At 35.6% G+C, this 12,453-nt stretch overlaps 1 long non-coding RNA gene across 1 annotated transcript; it reads left to right on the forward strand.

Annotated features, from left to right (window-relative positions):
• The first annotated feature begins 5,227 nt into the window (after positions 1–5,227).
• On the forward strand, positions 5,228–6,251 carry LOC113337809. Its single transcript, XR_003354437.1, has 3 exons — positions 5,228–5,527; positions 6,018–6,075; positions 6,174–6,251. It is a non-coding gene; the product is annotated as an uncharacterized LOC113337809 (long non-coding RNA).
• Positions 6,252–12,453: the final 6,202 nt, after the last annotated feature.

Raw genomic sequence — 12,453 nt, forward strand, 5'->3', positions numbered from 1 at the left:
ATTTGATACTTAAGCATGGTGCTACAATATACACTCGCAATATTTATAACAAGTTTCGTGAGCAACTATTAGACGCACATCGTTTCAAGTCTGATGAGATAGAAAGAGGGGATGAATTTAATACTTATTTAGTAACATCTAAGATTGGTCACCCGCAACAGTTCACAGTAAAGATGAAGCCAGGCACGTATGAGGGGTATTGTGAATGTCAATATTTTGAATTTAAAGGTTTACCTTGCAAACATGTGCTTAAAGTTCTTATGAAGCTAGAGGTAGATGAAATACCACCACATTTTATTATGAAGAGATGGTTGAAAGGTTCCAATTCATTCAGGATTATGGATGAAACATTACTCTTTGATAATTATGAGAACTCAGATTCATTTAGACTTAATCATCTTTGTCGAAGATCAACTCAGCTGTCATGTTTTGCTTCAAAGTCAGATACACTGTATAGAATGGCAATTCAAGGCATTGAAAATATCTTTGCGCTTATCAGAGATGAACATAATAAGACAGTTGAAGTTGATAAAACGACTCCAGTTTCAAGCTCTAAAATTCAAGAAGATACTGAAGTTGAGAAATCAAGTCATCCGTTTATTGCTGATCCACATATATCGCAAGTGAAAGGTAGACCTGGTGAAAAATCGAAAGAAAAAGTAAATAGTTCCGGTAAAATGTTAAATTCTGTTGAAGCATCAGTACTAGGGCTGCACATACCCGACCCAACCCGCCGACCCAACCCGTACCCGACCAAAAATACCCGCACCCGACCCAACCCGCCGAGGCATGGGTCAACTATGGGTGAGGCACGCCAGAACCCACCTATTTTGGGTCGGTTGCGGGTAGAAACTTCCGTCACCCGAACCGACCCACCCACCCGCCCAATACTAACGTAGGATCCTGACCCTTAGATCTAACCTAGGATGGATTATCAGAGCCGTTGAATTTATGTATAAAAGACCTAACTTAACCTAACCTAAATACCTAATCGCAATCTCCTTCTCTTCTCTTCTGCGGCCTCTCCCTCTTCTGAGTCTTCTCTCCTTCTCAGACAGACTCATCTCCATCCAAGTCTCCAACTCCATTCTTTTTTCTTCTCTCAGTCTCAGATTCTCTTTGTGGATCATCGGCTTCACCAGAAGCAAACCAATAACGGAAGGTAAGATTAGGAACTCAGTAATTTTCAATTTAGGGTTTATCTGTTTAGGGTGTTGTTTTTTAATTTCAGTTTGGAATGAATTGGTATGATGTTACTATGTTAGAACTCAGTAATGAAGAGTTTAATCAGTAGATTCAAAGGATTCTTGAATGTTTATGTGTTTAGGGTTTGTCAAGATTGAAGAACTGAATCTGAATCTAATACCCTTTATTTTATTTTTCCATGTTAGGGTTTGTCAAGATTGAAGAACTGAAGTTCAGTTCATTGGAGCTTGAAGAAGAACTGGTCAGAGACTCAGAGTTGGTTTAAGAAGAACTAAGAAGGTATATCCAACTATGAAATTGTTTTGATTATTTAGGTTCCTTTTATATGTCCTTTCCATTTTATGGTTTGTTCACTTTGTTGTTTATCTGAATCTAATGTTTTTTTTTATTCCATGGTAGGGTTTGTCAAGATTGAAGAACTGAATATGAATCTAATACCCTTTATTTTATTTTTCCATGTTAGGGTTTGTCAAGATTGAAGAACTGAAGTTCAGTTCATTGGAGCTTGAAGAAGAACTGGTCAGAGACTCAGAGTTGGTTTAAGAAGAACTAAGAAGGTATATCCAACTATGAAATTGTTTTGATTATTTAGGTTCCTTTTATATGTCCTTTCCATTTTATGGTTTGTTCACTTTGTTGTTTATCTGAATCTAATGTTTTTTTTTATTCCATGGTAGGGTTTGTCAAGATTGAAGAACTGAAGTTCAGTTCATTAGAGTTTGAAGAAGAACTAATCAGAGTTGGTTTAGGAAAACTAAGAAGGTATATCCAACTGTTTTGCTTATTTTGGTTCCTTTTATATTATTTAGGTGAAGTTTGATAGAATCTCATTGAGCATGATAAAAATGGTCCTAGCGGTGAATCGCAAAAGCTACTTGTAGCTCATTCTCTCTTTGTTGAGAGGATGTTTCTGTCGTTAACATAAGGCCTTCGGCAACCCTACCGCTAGGACTCAGTTGAAGCTACATGTTAGAATTAAATTGGTGTACTTCAATAAATTTTGTATAATCTCTTAACTTAGAAGTTTTTATAAGTTGTATGGTCTGTACTTAAGAATTTTTGTATTGTGTATCTATGCTGTAAGATGTCGGTGGGGTAGTGACTTATGTAACAAATTCAACTAATCAGAGTTGGTTTAGGAAAACTAAGAAGGTATATCCAACTGTTTTGCTTATTTTGGTTCCTTTTATATTGTTTAGGTGAAGTTTGATAGAATCTCATTGAGCATGATAAAAATGGTCCTAGCGGTGAATCGCAAAAGCTACTTGTAGCTCATTCTCTCTTTGTTGAGAGGATGTTTCTGTCGTGTAACATAAGGCCTTCGGCAACCCTACCGCTAGGACTCAGTTGAAGCTACATGTTAGAATTAAATTGGTGTACTTCAATAAATTTTGTATAATCTCTTAACTTAGAAGTTTTTATAAGTTGTATGGTCTGAACTTAAGAATTTTTGTATTGTGTATCTATGCTGTAAGGTGTCGGTGGGGTAGTGACTTATGTAACAAATTCAACTAATCAGAGTTGGTTTAGGAAAACTAAGAAGGTATATCCAACTGTTTTGCTTATTTTGGTTCCTTTTATATTGTTTAGGTGAAGTTTGATAGAATCTCATTGAGCATGATAAAAATGGTCCTAGCGGTGAATCGCAAAAGCTACTTGTAGCTCATTCTCTCTTTGTTGAGAGGATGTTTCTGTCGTTAACATAAGGCCTTCGGCAACCCTACCGCTAGGACTCAGTTGAAGCTACATGTTAGAATTACCTAGTTTATATGGACTGAATTGATTACCTAGCAAGTTCTAATTGATTTTTTAAATCAATCTCAGTTCTTTAGTACAACCTAGTTAATTTATTTGGTATTTGAACTAAGTCATGAGTATTTTGTTCAATTCAGTATGGTGTTAGTACTTTCAATTGTTTCTTTTGTGCAGGTTACCATGGTTGAAATCTCAGAAGATGATTCTGCTTCTAATCTTCCAATTATACATGGAGTGGCATCACAAATGGGACCTCCCCCTCCACGTCCACCGCGTTCTGGACAAGTGCATGGACCATCAGCAGGGACAGGGAGTACCGCTGGCTCATCTACACCAGCTTCTGAACCTTCACATGCTTGTGGCGCAGGTGAAACATTAGATAATAATCCTAATGCTGGTGTGAAGAGATCAAAGGTATGGGATCACTATGATATTTATGAAAATGGTGAGAGAGCGAAATGTAAATATTGCAAAAAGGCTAATTACAAGATTGGTAAGAAAAATTTGGATGGTAAGAAACATGGGACTTCTAATCTCCAACATCATTTGGATAAGTGTCAGAAGTATAAGAATGAAATGAATGAGGCTAGAGCTGACGGACAACAAACACTTGAATTCCAGCCTTGCAAGCTTGGAGAGGAACCACAGTTGGTTGGGGTGTCTTTTTCTCAAGATGCGTGCAGGAGAGCGCTGATTAGATTTATCGTTACCGATGAAATGGCTTTTAGAATTGTTGAAGGTGAAGGTTTTATAGCTTTTTGTAAGTATCTTGAGCCTCGATTTAAGCTTCCAAGTCGTATGACAATATACCGTGATGTGTGCAAGCTGTTTTTGACAGAGAAGGCTAATCTGAAAAGTTATTTCAAAGCAAACAAGATAAGAGTGTGCCTTACTACTGACACTTGGACGTCATCGCAGAATTACAATTATATGGTAGTGACTGCGCATTTCATTGATCATCATTGGAAACTACATAAAAGAATTATCTGTTTTTGCTTGATTGATAGCCATGAAGGTACAAATATTGGAGAGGCTTTGGCGAAATGTTTGCTAGACTGGGGACTTGAAAAGGTTTTCACTGTGACGCTTGATAATGCGTCTGCAAATAAAGTTGCTGTTGACTATTTGAGGAAGAGAGTTCAGAGTTGGGGTTCTGCATTACTCGGAGCTAAACATTTACATGTTCGATGTGCGGCTCACGTACTTGCACTTGTTGTGAAGGACGGTATGAAGAAGTATCATACATCACTTCTCAGGATCAGGGCAGTGGTAAAATATGTCACGAAATCTCCCGCAAGATATAAAAGGTTTACGGAGGCTGCTGAGTCGGAAAGAATAGATTGTAAAAAGGGTCTGATATTAGATGTGAGAACGCGGTGGAATTCTACTTACTTAATGCTTGTTGCTGCTGAAAGATATGAAAAGGCATTTGAAATGCTACGTGAGTTGGATAAGGCATTTTGTGAAGAGTTTTGCTTTGATATTCCAGTACCAGATAATATTATGGGTGATGGTGATGACACTGTTGATCTTGATGCTGATTATGATCTGGAATCAGACAATGAAGAAGAACTTGATACTACTGAAGAAGAAGATTCTGCTGCTGTCAGGAAAGCCAAGAAAAAAAACAGGCCAAAAGTGCATGCTCCTGAACGATACGATTGGTGCAACGCGAGAGTTCTGATTAAGTTTCTACAAGTATTTTATGAAGCAACTGTTGCATTTTCAGCTTCTACTTATGTTACTTCTCATTCTTTCTTATTGGAACTTGGCACTGTTCGTCAAGAATTAGAAGAATGGAAAAATACACATGAGGACCCTTTCTTAAGCCACATGGGTGCTGTAATGTTGCTCAAGTACAACAAATATTGGGGAACATACCGAAAGATGAATTCGTTGATGTTTATGGCTGTACTTCTTGATCCACGAGAGAAAGAACATGGATTATTTGTGACTGTTGAAGATTTAATTGTGCATTATGACCCAGCAATGAAGAAAAAACTTGTAGAAAAATGGGTTGAAGAAGTTCTGAAAAATTTTGTGGAGCTGTTTGCAGCTTATAAAGCAGAAAATGTTAGATGTGCAGTATCTTCATCAGAATCTGTGGGCGAGACTAATTCCACTTCTACTCAAAGTTCTTCGAGTTTTGGAAGTACTATTTCTAGCAAGGCCAAGTATATGGCGGGAAGGAATAAACGAAAGCATCAATTGAGTAATGTGGAGGACATTGGGAGATCTGAGGTAGAAAGGTACTTGGCTGAACCGATCTACACACCCACAAATGAAAATGCTACTTTTGATATATTACAATGGTGGAAGGTAAATGCTGCGAGGTTTGACATTTTGCCACTTATGGCTAAAGATATATTTGCTATTCCCGTTTCTTCCGTTGCTTCAGAATCAGCATTTAGTACCGGAAAAAGAATTTTGGATCCTTTTCGAAGCTCCTTAAAGCCCAAGACACTTGAGGCCTTAATTTTGTTACAAAATTGGTTACGAACACCAATAGACATGGATTCATCTACCCTTGGAGTCGAGGAGGAGGAGATTGATATTGCTGAGTCTGGTATGTCTAAATTTTCCTTGGCTCTATTGTTGTTCATGACACTGTGAGTTTTACTGCAGCATGTTTATTACATGAAAGTACATGGTTTACTAAACATAATGCATGCTATGTGAATAGATTAACTGCCCTGTTATGTTAACTGCCCTGTTATGTTAGTAATCTATAACAAAAATCTTTTGAAATCCGAAGATCACTCATAGTTATCTCTATATCAACATGTCAGAGGCATTGTCACAATATCGTGTACCTCATATCAATTGGATTTCTTAAATTCAGTTATCTGTTTGATGTTTGTTATACTGTTTTCTATGGTTTGAGAATCTTGAAATTTGGCTTTTCAAATTTTGCTTTGATCTGTATATTGTTTGTTATCTTGATGTTCTTAGTATTAGGATATTTTATATGTTCTTATAGTTGAATTTGGATGTTGAGATTATGATGAAGCTGAGTTATTCAGTTTAATTGTTCATTTGAATCATTTCGCTTGCAGAGCTATTCAGTTTCAGTGACCTTGCTTCTTCTTCTATCGTCATAGACTCATAGACAAGGTAATGACGCCAAGGCCCAAGGGTCATTGTCAGTAGCTTGATATTTCTGAGTTCATCTTTGTTACTGTAACTAATTTACAGACTTCGTTTTATTTCAGGCTTTCAGCCATTCGGAGGTAAAACATCCACAAACTTGCAGGCTTGCAGCGACTCGCTGTTGGTCGCTTTATATGATATTAGGCTTTAGTATAGTACGCAATCGGCAATACTCAATAGTAATGCACTCTTTTATCTTTTGAGCTTTGAACAATTGAACTCTGTTCCTTTTTATTGTTAGCTTTATCAACTTTGTTATACACTTATACTGTTATACAGTTATACACTTATACTCAATAACTCTGTTCCTTGTTAATGTAATGTACTAATGTCATTTTATTTTATGGTAGGTAACCCACCACCCACCCGACCAAACCCGCCGTCACAATGGGTCGGGTGACAACCGACCCATTGTATTGTTGGGTCGGTTGCGGGTGACAACTTCTGTTACCCGCCATCAGTGGGTCGGGTGGTGGGTGAGGCCAAAACCGACCCATGTGCAGCCCTAATCAGTACCCAAGCCGAGAAAGTGCTCTTTATGTGAGGAATTCGGGCATGACAAATGAAAATGCCCACTAAAACCGGATAAAGAACAATTGAAAATTGTTGAACCAAGCAAGTAGTACTCTTATTTTGCACTCACCGTTGAATACATAGTTTCAAATTTAAAATGACCAATGCTTATTATTTCCATGTAGGTTCAACCAATGAGAACGCCACTACACTTTGAAATGACATAACTATAGTTTGCGAGATAGTTCATATGGGTATTCAAGGTTAGGGTTAATGCATATTTTAAGATCAAACGTAAACTATTGCACGCATTGGAGTGTTCAACATTTCTGACTTAAATGAGTTGAATTTGCAGAAGCATATAATTGTACTGGAACTTCTTGTTGGTGTGTCTAAGTGTTGCAGATTCACAAGTTTCATTTCCTGGTTTCGTAGAAAGACACTGAGGAAGATTAGTAATCTGGAACTACATTGTTTATACGTTTCGCGCCAAATTTGTGAAGCCTTTTAATTTACGTTTCCTTTATGTTTTGAGTGAATTTTATGAGCAGTTTATTTACGGATTCTGTAAGTTTTTTGAGTGCGGATTCATAAAAGAATAAACGCGCATTTTTTTTTTAACTGTTTCCTCAAATGATTCAGTATGTATTCATCAGTGAGCAATGAATTAGATCGGCAACTTGGCTTCTGCGAAAGATATTCCAGAACTGCCTTCTCACTTAGGAATAGCTTGTGTTGCCAGTGAAGAAGATCTTAATTCCTTGTATAAGTATATATCCCAAGTAAAGTGCATTACGAATTGTACAAGGAGCTGAGATGATGTGCATGCCCTCTCCAAAGAAGTGGGTACTCAGACCAAAGTTCAGGAAAAATACTTGGAAAAACAGCACTTGTTCTTGTTCATTTTGGTTCAGTTCCTAATTTTAGATGTTGTAGTTAGCTACTGACGAAATTTTCATTCAAGGCACTAGGGATTCAAAAACATCTTTGGATCAACACGGACCCCAAGTACAGATGATGACCACTTTTCTATAGGAATGTCAAGTTGTTTAAAATACTTATTCAGCCACTTTTCTATAAATCTCTCCATAATCACATGGAGGCTCGTGGATACTATCTTCATACCACACTTAAAGGTGGTTCCAGAACCCACTAAAACCTCGCCATTGTTAGCCAGTACAGCACCTCCATTTGCAGTTTCTTCAACTGGTTTCATATGCTCTTCTAATAACCAGTATATAGCTCGAAATCTTATGTTGATCATAATTTGCAGAGTACAAGGGACAGTTTATCCTCTTAAGTTAGAAATAAAAATTCATACAATTAGGATATAAAAAGGCACATACAAAGGTCCGGAAGTATAATAGTTTTTGAAAAGAAACCAAACGAGAATACAGGAAGAAGACGATAAACCTAAAAAAGATAACAGAGATCGTGTTTTTTTCGTGGAGGAAATTTAGGAAAATCTTAGCTTTCATTTTATTTTTAGCAAAAAAAAAGGGAATAATTTTTGGCTCGGCTAACTGAGACGAAGAAAAAAAAGAAGCAGTTATGTCGCCACGTCATGGAAATTATGGCCATCAGATTGTTTTCATCCAACAGTATAGGAAATTTGTTAATTTATAGCATGGTTCCGATTTACTTGGACTGTGCTTGTGGACTTACCAGTTTTTGAAAGCTTTTTGTGATTTCATTTTTGGTGTTTTCAGTAATCAAAACAGTTTTCTGAGTTTTAGTTGGCATATTTTCTTGTCGGGTTTTTCTTTGTATGACATGATTTTTATGTTGGCCGTGTTTAATTTATTTCGGGAATGGAGTAAGGTAAATAAATAAAACATGTTACATAAAAGTAAAATAAAAATTGTTTGCGTTTATGAATGTTAAAGTAAAATATTTAACAAGTTAAGCTCTAAAATATTTCAGCCTAAATAATGTTGTATACCAGAAAAGTGTAGGATGATTTTCTGTACACTCATTTGCGAGTGTTCACATGACACATTTTAATTTCATACGAGTATTCATGACATTTGAATCTCATCATGTGATTTATCGAAAACAGTAGTATTATGATAAGGAACGAAATTTTTCACGTGCATGGTTATGAGATCGTTCGTTAATTACTTAACCAACTTAATGAATGTCAAATTAACACTCCCTAAAAGAATGTGCACAAAATTGAATGTGACAGTAATCTTTTAGTCCTCTATGCGCGTTGTTTGGATAAACATTTATAAATTATTTTTTGAATAGTCAGAAGGCTAACATTTTGCGAAGCTGATTTTTGTTTCTGATTCTAACTTTTAGAGAAGCAAAAACATTTTTGTTTTTGATATCCAATCATGCTATTAGTTCTTTTGATTCTAGCTTTTAGATCTTACTTTAATAAATCGAGAAAATGGGTCAATCTCCCAAATATTCCTAAATATGATTCTAGTGAACAAGTAAACATTAAGAATGGGTGAAATGAACACCAACAATCCTAGATAATTATATGCCTCATCTTTATGTTTTTCATCTTTTTATCCTTTTCTCTCTCCATTTTCTTAAAAACAAATCACAAAAAAATAAGATCCATTGTTGATAGTAAATGCGAAAGCTTTTTTTTTTTATCGAACTATTTTTAGCAAGGATGAAACTGGTCGCCTTGCGGCTTAAGGTAAAACTGTAAAAATTAATCGGAAAATAACTATGATGAAACTGGATATATCTTGACTTACACTAAGAAAAATAAATTATTCAAAAATATAGCTTCGATGAAACTAACTAGGCCCTGGCTTAAAAAGATACGAAAAGTTATACTACCACCCGTCATATATATAAAACGCAACCACCACCATTACCAACATTTAGAACCGCAACAAAACACCACACTATTGCCACCACCGCCTTCAAAATACAAATACAAAAAACACCATCATCACCTTCAACATAAAATAAAATATCTAATATACAGGATCAAACCAAATACATCCCGAGGAAAACATCTTTATTTGCCGGAATATACAAGATGAAACAAAATAAATCCTAACAACAACAGTTAGGCGTTTTTTGTCAAAATATGCAGGATGAAATCTGTTTTATCCGGGTTTATTTAATACCTAGCATACAGGGTTTCATCCAGATTTAATTAGCTTCCCAAATTTCACACCTAGCCTACATGATTTAATAAATTCCTCTCCGTGATTAAATCTGGTCCAGACAACATTCTGGCCTAATTGCCACATATTAAGTCAGAATGCTGTTTAGACCACCATTCAGCTGACATACGAGTATGCCACCAGCCAAACAACACAGCCCACCAACCTGCCAATCGACCATGAAGTTAGCTACTGGTCAATGGTCAAAGTCAACGACTGGTCAACGGTGTTGCCAGTCGCGCTGGCACCTGGTTTCCATCCAAGTTGTAATCAAAGATGTAATACTCAATATATTTCAAAATAAATTGAATGGGCTTTTAAAATAAGATCTCTTCATTGTAGATCAGTAGTCGAAACTTGTTTTGGATAAAGATTTTGGAAGAGATCTCGGATTTTCAATGAAGAACAAACCCAAAGTTTTTATGAAAGCTTTTCTAAAACATCATTTTTAATCATTGGATTTGAAATATTGAGAACAAAATTAAAGAGAGAGATGGAAATTGTCCTTTAGATAATAGTTGCGGAAGAATGCGGTTGATTTCGTTTCGCGGAAACTTCAAATCCATTTTTGATATATTAGCCATAATGATCCCTTTTCCTTGTCTGATCTCCCATGATATTTGTTCACTGAAGATGTGAAACTTTGGGTGAAACTTCCTTTTTTGCTCTGGGTTTAAAAATCTAGTGAGATTTATCGCCGAAGGTAGCTAAACTTTACTGAATTTCTGTTAAACTAACTAGCAGGTAGGATAAATCCTCTACACAAACCTTGTTCTCTGGCGCTAAAATGTAGCAGCAAGAAATCCTACAACACCCCTATAATGATATGGAAACAATTCCTAGATCAAAACACATTTCATCATCCAAATACAAATATAAAGTGCTGAAATGTAAAGGAGACACATGATTTTTACATTGTTCGATCTTTGAATAGATCTACATCCATGATTTTTCACTAAAATGTATTTGTATTACAATAGACTCTATTAAGGGGTTTTGGAAGAACCTCTAGATCTAAATGGTGATCGAGGATGAAAGATAATAATGTGTAGCCTACATTCTCTCTCTTGGACTTTTCCCTTAAGTATTAGGGTAGTGAAGTTGAAGTTACATTTACAACCTTCACTTATAAATTAAGAAAACTAAGCTAATATGTACACAATCTTACGAGCCCAAATTTGTGCACCATTGAAACCGGAGAGCACATTCCGGCTCTCTAATTGGAAGTTATCAACAACAAAAACCACTCTCTTATAAAATCAAAACTACTTCCTTTTTTTATGCATAAATTAATGCGTTTCTCTCTTGTTAAATCTCTTTGAAATGGTTAATGGAAGAATAAAGCTGTGAAGAATCTAAATTGCCCTCCGTAAATTAACTTTCGCTCTCTCTATCTTATCTCAAATTGTCTATACGAAAATATCATGATTCCTTTCCAATCACAAAATTAACATTTCCCTGTCCATCATATTCTCATGGTGTTGAAATTTTGGGCATTACTCTTTCTGTACATAGTGACTATTGAATCATGAGAACGATTCCGATCAAAAAATATCTATGAATAAACTATGAATCATAGGTCTTTACTGTAATAAGTAGAGAGTGCGAATCAATTAAGTTTTGGTGATATAAGGAGAGGTAAGCGTTTTTGATATATTCCATGATTCTGATTGAATTCGAACTTTAAATTGGAGACTAAGGTGCTAATTAATATTAAGTTTTTTGCTTCACATGTTCAGGGTGATCATATTGGTGGCCAAAAAAAATGATTTTTGTTAAAGGGAGAATAAAAATTGATCCGAGGAGAGCAAAAAATTAGATTGATTCCTATAATGACTTTTCACTCGAGCAAGTTTACCCTTCACTCATCGTCACAAACAACCAAAATACCGTAAACCCTAAATCTCAAACCCTTATACAGATTTGCATCTTGAAATGCTGTCGGCAATTTTTTTTTAATGTTATTCAATAAAATAGTACAAATCTTCACATTGGCCACACTTAATCACCGTGTAAATACGCTTTTGGTCATGAATTTTTTTCACTCAAAAAATGTGGCATCAGGTGCCGTGACAAAGAGGTACCTTTATGGCTACATAAACTTTGAGTGGCTATAAAATATGATTTACCATGGCCGTAACTCTATAACCGTATCTATATGATACTCATTATTTTTTTTTGGCGTTAAGCATTTTCACTATCACCATGGTCATAGGATTCTTATAAACACACAATTTGATTATATGTGGCTAAAGTTTACCTTAAAATCATATGAATTATATTCGGAAAATGGGTCATTTGTCCAAATATTTTTAAATCACGGTTCAAATGGACGAGTAAAAAATAGTTTGGGTGAAATGGCCAAAGAAAAAAATAGCAAGGATGAAACTGGATTCATCCTAGCTTAAATTTAAAAAATAACAAGTATGAAACTGGATACATCCTGTGTAAATTAAAAATAAGAAAAAATATTTGAAAATGGGCACGATGAAACTGGTTACATCCTGCCTATTTTTACATTTTTGTCCATTTAAACAGTATCAAAATCTAACTGTCCATTTCACCCAGGAATTATTGATTTTGATCTTTTTAATCAATTTTGTGAATTATATTTTAGCCATGGCTTTTGTCATCAATTGTACACGCAAAATTCATTCTATCGTGGTCAATTTGTAACTTAAGGCTACATTGA

The sequence above is a fragment of the Papaver somniferum genome, chromosome 1 (assembly GCF_003573695.1).
Source record: "Papaver somniferum cultivar HN1 chromosome 1, ASM357369v1, whole genome shotgun sequence".
NCBI lineage: Eukaryota > Viridiplantae > Streptophyta > Magnoliopsida > Ranunculales > Papaveraceae > Papaver > Papaver somniferum.